Source organism: Saccopteryx leptura, chromosome 4, assembly GCF_036850995.1.
Source record: "Saccopteryx leptura isolate mSacLep1 chromosome 4, mSacLep1_pri_phased_curated, whole genome shotgun sequence".
NCBI lineage: Eukaryota > Metazoa > Chordata > Mammalia > Chiroptera > Emballonuridae > Saccopteryx > Saccopteryx leptura.
This window is the reverse complement of record NC_089506.1, coordinates 92,499,691-92,513,316: the sequence shown is the minus strand read 5'-3', so window position 1 is coordinate 92,513,316 and position 13,626 is coordinate 92,499,691.

The window sequence follows — 13,626 nt, the reverse complement described above, 5'->3', positions numbered from 1 at the left end:
CATACCTGTAAGGCCTTGGTTCCAATTATGACTGCTTTGTTTTGGAACACTCCTCTCCAAATAGTAAAATGATTAAATTATTTCCAGCTTAAAAAAGTCAATTTGCTATATATGCAAAGATGTTCAATTATTATCAAAGTTGTAAACTTTATTGTAATGTACTTTGAATATTTTAAAAATAAATCACTTTTATCAGTTAATTGATAGTGCATATTTTATTTATCATCCTCACTACTTTTGTCTTCATTTAATATTTTCACATAGTTGGTCAGCAGATAGATTTTGTTATTACTGAAATAAAATATACAGTAACTTTCTGTTGTTTTTGTCTCTACAATTATAGAATGCTATTGTGAACAGAAGTGTGCTAATACACAGCTCTGACAACCGTGGTATGGAGAGAAAAGAGTCCATTTTCCTTACAGCTGTACGTAACTACTGCCTGTGATTCGCAGTTGCATGTAAGACAGCATCATGACATAAGCAAAGTTAAACAGGAAAAAAGAAAAATTAAGATGCAAATTCAAAAAGATAAAACATCCCAAGAATTCTATCAAGGATCTATCCCTGCCATTTCCCAGCCCCAGTTAAAATCCAGACTGTAGTCACAGGCAATTGCAGCCCCTCCTCAATGACCACAGACCAGTTCAAGTGTATAGTATATGATTCCTTGATTAATGCCTGTCTTGTTAGGGGCAAGGGGCTGTTTTTTCTTGTTATTCTATCTTCAGTATCCATCATAATAGTGAATGCACTATAGCACTGAATATTTTTTAATTTATTTAAAATTTAAACAGATATAAAGAGAAACCTAATATTATATACCCTGTTAATAGCCCCTATTCTATCTAAACCACATATGAGAGAGGAAATAGTATATAGTTATAAACTGCTCTATCTTTTTGTTATTTTTGGTACTAATTTATAGAAAGGAAATCACATTTATTGAACTGAATGAATTACTCAGCTCTTGTTTCTGGCCATTATTTTGGGATGTTTTCTCCAAACTCCCTTCTCATTAAATCAGTCTGTGCCCTAACATTAGGAAGTATTCTTGTATGCCCAGATAATTTCTGCAGTTAAAAAAAAAGTAAAAGGCTGCTCAATATATATTCCAATAAATATAGTTATTGTCCCAAAGATATTAATAGCATCAACCCTAGCTCTAGTAAGATCCAGCCAGTTAGTAATGTGGATTTACTTTCCTATACCTGAAACCCCAAAATAATACATTTAGCATGCTGACTAAAGAAAATACTCATAACATTTATGGAGCTGTGTTTGTAGATTGTACCTAAGTTGAACTATATTTTTTCTCCATCTCTTATCTTTAGCTCTTTTTTGCTATGGAGTCAACAGTGGCAGCTTCAGATTTGCCTAGGGCTTGGTGGGCAGATCCCAGAATGAAGAGAACACTTGCCTCAGATTGTTGCAGCTGATGTCCTGAATTTGACTCCTTACAGCTGCATCTCTGAACTGCTTCACTGTGTTCAAGTGAGGCCATATTTCCAGGTTGATGGGAGCAAATTAAGCCTCATGGGACTGGAGAACAGCTGTTCCCAAAAGATAAAATAAAATTTCCCAAGAAATTAAGAAAAATAAAGATATTTTCTACTAAGAGCTTTATTTTCTTTAAAAAAATTACATAATTATTAAACTTTTTGCCCTTTTCTGTATAATTTCACCAGGGAACTGAGGCATTATAAGCATATACAAGGATAAAATCTATTTCTTATATGATTTTATTTTTTATATTATTTAATAATTATGTTGAAACTAGTCTTAAGATATCCTGGGAAGGAGTCAGGAAGAGGCAACTGTATAAAAATGCCAGGCAACCCATAAATTTGCCTCTATTCAAAGAGAAAAGACTATTTCCCTGATGCAATATGTTTGCCTTAAAAATGAGTGACAGTTTTGCATAATAATCTCTATTCAGTCATTTGGAGCCTTTGTGGAGATGATCATTTTTGAAGAAAAGCAAAAGTCAGAATATTAAGTCATTTCTTCACACAGAGTATGTGTAGATGACGTTGGCCACTGTTGCTCTCACAGAACAAGAAGCACATTGCAAGTCTAAGTCAATGGAAGACATTCTGCGGGCTCTAAAATATGCTCTACAATGAAATACCAGTGAATAGGAATGTGCTTGGGGTTCTTCTAACAAGCAGAAGTTTTTCTCCTTAAATTTCAGTCACTTGACTCCCAAAAGAAGTGAAGACTACCTTTCAAAATATCAAATGCAGTATACATATGTTTGTGTGTATGTGTGTGTGTGTGTATCAACTTTATGAGTCAGTTTAAAAGGAATCAGTAAAAGTGTAGTGTTATTTTCTCTGTTCCCCATGCTTTATGGAAAATATAATCTGACTATTCATTCTTTCCAGTAAAAATGATAAAATATTAATTGAAAATTTATATCATAAAAATGTATATTTCATTGCATTTCTTTCACATTGCATCATGAAATACGTTAGCATTAAAAATGCTACTCATAAGCCAGAGTGTCATGCAAATGTGCTACATACAATATTTAACAGATGTCTGATTTCAGTGTTCTCTTACTAGAGAGAAGCAGCAGTGCCCTGGTATATAGTGCATCACACCAGAAGTCAGAAAACCTAGAATCTGAAGTCTTTGGCTGGCTGCTGACTGTTAAACAACACCAAATGATTGTTGGATTGTCTGTGCCTCATTTTATTCACCTTGAAAATAGAGGGAAAAACATTCTCCTTCGATAAAGTGTAAGGGAACAGTAAAAGTGGTTAAACAACTTACGTTTAAAACTCAAGGTCTGAAAAATCAGAATGTTGGTCAGAAATTTACATTCTCACTTATGGAAATATTATAAATTAAAAAGCAAAGCATTTTTTAGAGACTGTCAGGACCATAATAATAGGAATTGACAAGTACACATGAGAAATCATGGTTTGGCAATTCTCCCTGCATGAGGAAATCAACACTTGTTTTCACGGAGGAGCTGGCAGGTGTGTGAGTAATCATGCAATGATACAACAATGCATCCAGGTACTTGGGCTTTTTGCACTGAATGAGGTCTCCTGGAACCAGATTGCTAAAGCAGGTACTTTCAGAACACTCAACAGCTCATATATCCCTTACAATCCTGAGCTTCATGTTCTTGAAAAATTCAAATTATTTATCATGTGCTGCTACTATAAGAAAATATTAATAGGAAGACAAAAAAAAAGAATTTTCAACAGGTGTAATAAGCTAGAAAATAAAAATAATGTAACAAGTCTAAGAGCAGATCACTTAAAAGTATAACTGACGTAGGAATAAAATAGTCCAAAAGACTTTTGACATCTTGTTTCCTGTTTGAAGCCCTCTGAGAATAAATTAGTTGCAGTGATTTGTTAAACTCTCCTCATGTGAGAATCAGCTGGAAAGTGGTTAAAAATACTCTTGCAGTCCTGGCAGGTTGGCTCAGTTGTAGAGCATAGGCCTGGCGTGTGGATGTCCAGGTTTGATGCCAGTTAGGGTACACAGGAGAAGCGACCATCTGGTTCTCCACCCCTTTCCCTCTCTCTTTCTCTTTTTCTCTTCCTTTTTCACAGCCATGGCTTGATTGCCTCCAGTGAGTTGGCCTCAGGCACTGAGGATGGCTCTGTGGCCTCCACCTTGGTGCTAAAAAATGGTTCAGTTGCTGAGCAACAGAGCAACGGCCACAGATGGGCAGAGCATCGCTCGTGGGCTTTCCGAGTGGATCCTGGTCCCAGGTGCATGCAGGACAGGAGTCTGACTCTCTACCTTCCCTGCCTCTCACTAAAGAAAAAAAAAACTTTCCCACATGCCACAACCCAGACCAACTAAATAAAATTAAGAATTACTGGGAATGAAGCACAGAGCTTGGTGTTTTAAAAATTGTACAGGTGACTCTAATGTGTATTCAAGAATGAAAGCCACTGATCTACTGCAACATACAGCTACTAACTGTGGAATTTTTTCCTGGCTATTGTAAAGTAAAATTGAAAAACATCTCTTCTTTCCCTTAAAACAGCAGAATATGAAAAATAGCTACTCCTAAAACTTGTAAAGATTAACAGCTAAATCAATGTTCATTGACCTTCAGTAGAACAGGATTCAAACCAGAGATTCAGCTTTTCACCCACTCGAATCTATAATATCCTTTGAAAAGCATGTGTGTGAACTCTGGAACTTCCACTTGTGGGGCTGTCTACACAAGTCTAAATATTACTTTTAAAGCCATTGCCAAAAAGTCTTTAAAGGAAGTTTTCTTTCCTACTTATTGATTTTTATTTATTTATTTATTTTGTCATCAAAAGAGTTATTTGTTTTGATTAGGGATTTGAGTTGTAACATGAATACTCTGCCCTACATTCATAGACCATCTCCATCATTTATTTAACACAATATAATAACATCTTATAAATGTCACTATATTTGCTTATACCTATAAAACCATGATATTGAATGTCACAGGTAGGCTTTCTTTCTAGGTAGATACATTCTACTGATTTTCCAATTACCTACTTCAAACAGCACTTTGATTCTTTAAAGGGTTCTAAAATGTAATTTATTAGCTTACTTAAGATTTCTGTTTGGATTCTTTTTTTCTAGCCAGAGCAGTGTCTGAAAAGGAGTTAATGTCATATAACTTGCAACAGAGTCTAATAGCTAGCTGATCAGGGAATATAAGCATGGATGAAAGGCCAGTTGATGGCTATCTGAAACTCTTCTGAAGTACCGTTAAAATGAAGCCATTTATTTCTCACTCTCTAAGGATTCTGAAAACAGGACTATTAATGAACTTCAGAGGATGAATTGACCCACTAAAACAAATGCAGATCTGTGTGAGAGTATATGTATGTGTGCTTTTCTGGGAAAAGAGTCTGTAGTTATCACATTATAAAGGAAGAAGACAATGACACAAAATGGTTAATAACCCTTGGCATGCGTATTCTCAAATCTCTCTGGATTTAAGTAGCTACCTTGTCTTTGTTCCCTATAGAAAGGATTCACCTGACTTGTGATTTCAGTGAAATTCCACCATCCTAAATCATGGAATATCATCACAAGAAAACATAAAATGCAAAAGTATATTTACTCTACAGATATTATCAAGTATATAATGTATTACGTTATGTAATACATTGGAGACATATTTTCTTGGCTCTCCTCTTAAGCAACCAAGTTATTTTTATTCTATTTGATTTACTTTATTTGCTTATTGCCTTTCAACCCTAAGTTTAACCTTGTGTGTTCTGCTCTGTGACCCTGGGACTTAGAGTCTACTTACTGCGTTTTCCAGGCTCTTTGGAAGCCTGGAGGGAGGTTAGAAGACAACAAGGAGAGAAGGCATTTCTTTCTTGCCTCTAGTTCCTGTCTCTTCCTTCCGGCAGCAAGTTCCAGCTGCCACTTGTTTCACCATCTCCGTTATCACCTGCCTTGTTCCCCTAACAGGTACTAGCACTAACCCCATGGTGTAATGTCTGTGACTATCTTGTCTTTTGTTCCCCTACCCTTTATATGGTAGCTGGTACCTGCACTTTCTAACGTCTTTTTGTAGTTTCAGCTCTCCAAAACCTGTGCAACTAATTTTATCTATATATTAAATCTGCTCTGTTATAAAAATAACTATCAATAAATGGTTCCAATTTTCCCCATACAACCTGGCTAATATATTATGAATAATGTAGCTTACATGTCCATCTTCATAGATATTTATTGATTTTAAAAAACACAAAGAACATATATTTAGAGGAAATTGCAGTGATGCTGTACAAAGGTCAAAAGCATAAACTAGGTCAAAGGCACCCAATGCTACATGGCAGATGAGGAAGGTGAAGTTCCATATCTTTCTGCGGAAGAGTTTCATAAGAATCTTCATGGTTGAAATCATGTGAGAAAGGGTACATAAAGTAAATGTGAAGCGGAACATGTGAGGATCAGCTACATTATTTGTGGGGCTCAATATAAAATGAAACTGTTAGATTTCTTGTTCAAAAATATTAAAAATTTCAAGATGACAGCAGAAGACTTTAAACCAAGCAAGGAATGTTTGTCAGTGTAGTATGCTGTGTGATGACACAGGTATGTACCCTTTAAGGACCAACCCGGCAGCCCTTGCCCCATAGCTAGATTGTTTAGAGCATGGTCCTAAGGTACAGAGGTTTGATACCTCGTCAGGGCACATATAGATACATAATTGTAATATAAATCAAGTGAGATAGGATGTGTTTTACTAATACTTAGAGAATACTTCATCCCAAAGAAGAGGAATATACATTTTTCTCAAGTGCCCATTCTCAAATATTCTCTCAAGGGGTACAATCTCAATTATTGACCAAATGCCACAAAATGTCTTAACAAATTCAAGAAGATTAAAATTATATCAAGCATCTTCTCTGACCACAATGGTACAAAACTAGAAATAACTACCACAAAAAAAGAAAACCAAACATTCAAGCATGTGAAAGCAAATAGCATGATATTAAATGAGTTAACATTGAGATCAAGGAAGAAATAGAAAATTTCCTAGAAACAAATGAAAATAAACACACAAAAACTCAAAATCTACATGACACACAACTCAAAATCTACAGCAAAAGTAGTACTGAGTAGTACAGAGAGGGAAGTTCATAGTAATACAGACCTACTTCAAAAAGCAAGAAAAAATCTTAAATAAACAAGCTAACCTTACACTAAAAAGAACTAGGAAAAGAATAACAAACAAAGCCCAGAATAAGTATAAGGAAATAGTAAAAAGATCAAAATGGAAATAAGTGACTTAGAGACTAAAAATCAATACATAAAATGAAGCCAAGAGCTGGTTCTTTGAAAAAATAAACAAGGTTGACAAACCTTTATCCAGACTCATGGAAACAAAAAGAGAGGACCCAAATTAATAAAATCAGAAATGAAAGAGAAGTAACAACAGACACCACAGAAATAGAAAAGATTGTAAGGAAATACTATGAACAACTATATGCCATCAAAAATGAACAACATGGGAGAAATGGATAAATTCTTACAAACATATAATCTTTCAAAACTGAACCAAAAAGAATCAGAAAATCTGAACAGGCCAATTACAACTAATTAAATTCAATCAGTAATCAAAAATACTCCCAATAAATAGATGTCCTGGAAAGGATAACTTCACAAGTGAATATTAACAAATATTAAAAAAAAGTTACCCTTTTAAACTATTCCAAAAAGTTCAAGAAAAGGGAAGACTTTCAAACTACTTTTAAGAAGTCAGCATTATCTAATTCTGAAACCAGATACACTGCAAAAAAAGAAAACTATAAGCCAATATCCCTAATGAACATAGATACTATAATCCTCAACAAAATATTAGCAAACTAGATCCTGCAATACATTGAAAAGATTATACACCATGATCAAGTGGGATTCATTTTGGAAATTCAAGGTTGCTTCAATATTCATAAATCAATAAATATAATGAAGGATAAGAATCACATGACATATGAATAGGTGCAGACAAATCATTTGATAAAATCTAGCATGCATTTTTTGATAAAAACTCTCAGCAAAGTGGGACTATAGTGATCATACCTCAACATAACAAAGGCCATATATGACAAGCCCACAGCCAACATCATCCTCAATGGGCAAAAACTTCAAGTGTTTCCTTAAGATTGGAAACTATCATAGGAAATGCCATCACATTCATTCAACATAGTATGAAAAGTCCTAGTCAAAGCAATCATACAAGAAGAAGAAATAAAAAAGCATCCAAATTAAAAAGAAAAAAATAAAATTTATAGATGACATGAAACTGTATATAGAGAACCCTAAAGATTCCACTGAAAAATTTATAAATCTAATGAATTAATTTGGCAAAGTAGCAGGTTACAAAATTAATATTAAAAAATGAGTGAATTTTTTATACACCAATAATGAACTATCAGAAATAGAAATTAAGGAAACAATCCCATTTACTATTGCAAAAACAAAAATATAATAATTTACCTTAGAAGGAATTTAACAAAGGGAGTCAAAAACCTGTTCTCAGACAATTATAGGACATTGGGAAAAGAACATGAGAAAGATACAAATGAGTGGAAGCATTTATCATGCTCATGGATTGGAATAAATTAACATCATTAAAATGTCCATATTACCCACAGCAGTCTATAGATTCAATGCAATTCCCATTCAGATATAAATGACAAGATCTAGAAAAAATATTCCAAAAATTCATTCAGAAAGAGAAAAGATCCCAAATAACATCAGCAATTATGAGGAAAAAAAATAAAGCTGGAGGTATTACACTGCCTGATATCAAACCATACTATGAGTCCATAGTAATTAAAGCAGCAAGGTACTGCCAAAAAACAGGCTTATAGGTCAATGGAACAGAACAGAGAGCCTAGAAATAAGCCCATGCCTTTATGGTTAATTAATATTTGACAAAGAATGCAAGAGAATAAAATGGAGTAAAGATAGTTTCGTCAATAAATGGTATTGAAAAAATTCAACAGGGACATGAAAAAAAAAGAAGAAGAAACTAGATGATTAACTTAGAGCATACACAAGAATAGACTTAAATGTACATTGTAAACCACAAAATCCTAGAAGAAAACATAGGCAATAAAATACTGGACTTCTCTTGCTGCAATATTTTTGCTGGTACATCTCCTTGGGCAAAGAAAACAAAGGAAAATAAAATAAAATAAAATGGACTACATCAAACTAATAAGCTTTTACACAGCAAAAGAACCATCAACAAAATGAAGAGACCACCCACTGAATGGGAGATATATTGCCAATACATTTGACAAGGGGTTAATATTCAAAATTTATAAAGAACTTATACCACTCAACACTAGGAAGACAAAATAAAAAAATAGGCAAATGACCTGAGTAGACATTTCTCCAAAGAGGAAATACAAATAGGCAATAGACATATGAAAAAATGCTCAAGGTCCCTCATCATTAGAGAGATGCAAATTAAATCTACTATGAGATATCACCTCATACCTGCCAGAATAGCTTGTATCAATACATGAACAAACAATAAGTGTTGAGGAGGGTGTAGACAAATGTTAACCCTCTGCACTGTTCGTGGGAATGGAGACTGGTGCAGCCATCGTGGATAGCAGTATGGAGTTTTCTCCAATTAAAAACAAAACTGTTTTTTGACCCAGAGATCCCACTCCTGGTAAGATACCTTAAAAATCCTGAAACACTAATTTGAAAGCATATATGCACACCTATGTTTTTTACAGCTTTATTTACAATAGCCAAGATTTGGAAGCAGCCTGAGTGCCCATCAGCAGATGAATGGATAAAAAAGCTGTGGTACATGTAGACAATGGAATACTAATCAGCCATAAAAAAGGGGGCCATCTTACCTTTTCTCACAGAATCGATGGACCTAGAAAGTATTATGCTAAATGAAATAGGCTAGTTGGAGAAAGGCAAGGACCATTATGATTTTGCTTATATGAAATATAAAAAACTGATAAACAAACAGAAACAGAGACATTGATGCATGGAACAGACTGACAGCTCTCAGAAGGGATGGGGTAGGAGACTGGAGGAAAGAAGGTGAAGGAAGGAGTTAGCCAAAAAACAGAAACATAACACATAGACACAGACAACAGTGTGGTAATAGCCAGAGGAAAAGAAGAAAGGGGTCTAAGTAGAGGCTGGCAAAGGAAGGAAAAATGAGGCCAGATAGAAACATTGCTATCTCTGTCTGGGCAGAGGGCTATGGTGTACAGATGGTGATTTTTTGAGTTGTAGACTTAACACCTGTATGATTTTGCAAACCAATGTCATCCCAATACATTTTTTTTTTAAATCGCCACATTCCTTTTTAAAGAATTTTCAGGCCCTGGCCGGTTGGCTCAGCGGTAGAGCGTCGGCCTGGCCTGCGGGGGACACGGGTTCGATTCCCGGCCAGGGCACATAGGAGAAGCACCTATTTGCTTCTCCACCCCCCCCCTCCTTCCTCTCTGTCTCTCTCTTCCCCTCCCGCAGCCAAGGCTCCATTGGAGCAAAGATGGCCCGGGCGCTGGGGATGGCTCCTTGGCCTCTGCCCCAGGCGCTAGAGTGGCTCTGTTTGCGGCAGAACGATGCCCCGGAGGGGCAGAGAATCACCCCCTATGGGCAGAGCATTGCTGGGTGAATCCCGGTCGGGTGCATGCGGGAGTCTGTCTGACTGTCTCTCCCCGTTGCCAGCTTCAGAAAAAAAAAACAACAAAGAATTTTCAGATGTAATGCTGCTAAGCATGCTTGTATACCTGTTTTGTAAATGCCATACTGGCTGGCTACCACAGGCCAACATTTATTCTTAGTTTTTGGAAGATTCATCTAAAATAACTAGGCAATTATATAAAAACTTAAGCATATAACAAAGTCAGTCTTATTACTAGCAACATGCTCAGGAATTACCAACTTTCATTTTAATGACCTCCAGATGCATTACACAATAGTATCTTCTCATTTCAGTAAAACAGAAGTGAAATAACTATGCACTTGGGAGTTAGCTTGAGAAGTATTCAGTTCTTCAAAAATACCATTTCACATCAAGCATAAGCAGTCAGGGATGAATTGTGAGTTTAGTTATATGCAAAATATATTTATATAAAGCTCACCTAATTTTTGTTTGTTTGTTTGTCTAAATAAAAGAATAGTTGAAAATCACTGCAGTGGGAATTATTTTTTTCTGCCAAAAGTTAGGATTTTAACACACATTATTGTATTGTCTGTTTAGAAAACATATGCAATGGCTTTTTGTTTAGTCTTAAAGTGTGAATCAGAAATAAAAAATAACAGCGGATGGAGCAAATAAAATTGAATTCTTAGTATATTATAAACAAGTTCAAACACTGTGTTCAGCTCCCTTGTGTTGTGCTATTGGGTCTGAAGGATGGAATGTGATCGATGTTATTGGGGAATCCTAGCTCTCATCTACATGTAGCCACAAAGTCCAATGTTTTGTGATAAACTGAATATTTTTTTAATTTCTACCTGTGCAATTTTAACAATACTTAAGGTTATTTCAAATCAAGAAAAGCAAGTTGGTCAATGTGTCTTTAGCACCCGGATTTTGTTGTTTTGTGATATCATTCAAAAATAATCAGTTATTAATTGCAAAATAGAGTAAAGGGTGCTTCTTAAAACGCCTGAGAAATGGACAGTTTATGAAATTTCAAAACTCTTCCTACATCAGAAAACAAAAATAAAAAAGTCAGAGGGTTTTCCAGTTCTATAACTTTCACTATCTCTATGGCTATTACATTTTGAATTGGGGTTTTCATCAAGATTCTTCTCAGCCCCATGTCATAAAACTTTCTTCCCTGCTTTCATGTATGATTTCCCACCCAAGGTTTGGACTGACCTGCACTTTAATGCAGACCTTTTATCAAAGTACAATATGCATACAAAAAAGCACACAAATTAAAGCCTAGTGCTCAGTGAATTTCACAATTAGAACACCTTTATTTAATCAGCATCAAATAAAGAAGCAGTAGATTTTAGCATGCTCAAAACCCCCTGATGCTTTCTTTTAGTCACAAGCTCCCACAAGTTTCTGATATTATGAACTTTAACCATAGAGGAAGCTTTTGCATATTGTCATAATCATATAAGTGGGATCATATAGCTTATACTGCTATTGAGTGTCTGTTTTTTTCCTTAATATTATGCTTGTGAAATTCATTCACAATGTTGTGTGAATCTTTATTGTTTATTTTTATTTTCTAGAGAGTTACCATTATCTTATGAGTCAACATCCTTATTCTCTTTGAAAAATTCCTTTACGATACTATCCTATTTTAGTTCAATTTTATTGTCTTATATTTTAATTAACTCTTTGATGTCTACTTTGTGTGACTCACTGTTCTTGACATTAGAGGATTGAAAATTCTGTTCAAATCTTTCTAAGTCTTAGAGTTGCACATTTAATTGAAGAAACCAAACAAAACAAATTTAAATGTCATACAGAATTATAGAAGCCCTAAATAGAATTACAAGAAACATACTATCAAAATGAAAAATTAAGATGCATTTATTTTGCCTGAGGCAACCAGAGGAAATTTTATCTAAGAAGTTGCCTCATGGTTGAAAGCACTGCTGGCTGAGGTCATGACACAAACAAATGTCCTATCACAAAACTGAAAAGAATCATCAGGAATGACTGTGATGAGATGCACTGGCTGATTCTCTGAAAGACCCTTTGAGGGTCTTACTCCCTTTTCTAGGAGTTCTTCAGTTCCTCTTTCCATTTTCTTCATTCCTTTTGGAGATTTACATTTTCATTCCATTGTTCCCCATTGCTAACCTTATTTGAGGCTCTTTGAAATTTTTTCTATTCTTCTACCTTCAGCATTGTCATTATTCAAACAAGATTATATCCCACCATTAAAACAAAACAAATCTGTCTACTTGTAAAATAAACATCAGTATTTTTCTGGACCATATAGAATTTCCATTCTTGACATTCTCTTTGCTCAATATTAAATTAACTGGACAGGATGAACAATTACAAATTTACATATTTATAATATATATACTATTACAAATTATTTATATCAATCACAGCTTTATTTAGGTATAATTGAAATAGAAAGAACTACTGCATATATTTAATTTGTATAATTTGATGAGTTTGGTCATATGCAAACACCTCTGATACTATCACTAGAGGAAATGGAAAATTGCTATTCAATGGGTATAAACTTTCAGTTATGCTGGGTGCTAGATAATAAGTTTTAGATAGCTACTTATATCTTAGTGTTTATCATTAATATCATGGTGTTGTGCACTTCAAAATTTAATAAAAATGTAGATCTCATATTAACGGTGCTTACCACACAAACACAAAATGGCACTTTAACAAATTTTATTCAATAAAATGTTATATCTCATATATTTAGTTTTGCATGTTTTAAGTTATATGTTATTAGATGTTCAATACATGTTTGGAAAATGTTGATACTAAGATTATAATAAAAAACTGAATTGTAGCTAATACTTTCTTTCACATGTGTTATATTAGTCCATTCTATACTCTATTACCTTGATTTTGATTTATATTTTTTAAAATATTTTTATTACTATTAGTAAGTCATTTTTAAATCATGCATAATTTGAATTATGATAGCAGTTGCTTCTTGCTTAGCATGCAAATATTAACAGTGAGGTCAGGCCTGGGATTCCACTGTCAGTATGATGACATAGCTGCTCAAAATAAATGCAGTGTTAGATGGCTGCAGTAGCTTCTTCAGTACTGATATTAGTAATAACACTCTTAAAATAGCTTTCTTGTTTTGTCTTGGAAGCATTTCTTCTATATGTGTCTAGTGTATGATCTGCCTTCTTCAGATTTCCCTAAGGTAACTGCTGAACCATATTCATACCAGCCATTCTCATAACATGATCGGTCCAGTGAGTTAAGCAGCAAAGCACTTAGTTTAGATGCCTATGGGAAAACAGGATGATGGATTGAAAACTAGTCAAAATGAAGTCAGATGAAAATTTTGGGGAAAAATAGATTGCAGTGATTCACTAGGGGTAATAAAGAAAACCTGTTATAAGAAACATCAAATATAAAATTTATTTTCTTTTGTAGAAATAAAGTTATTATGTCTAAAATTAATTAAAATACGA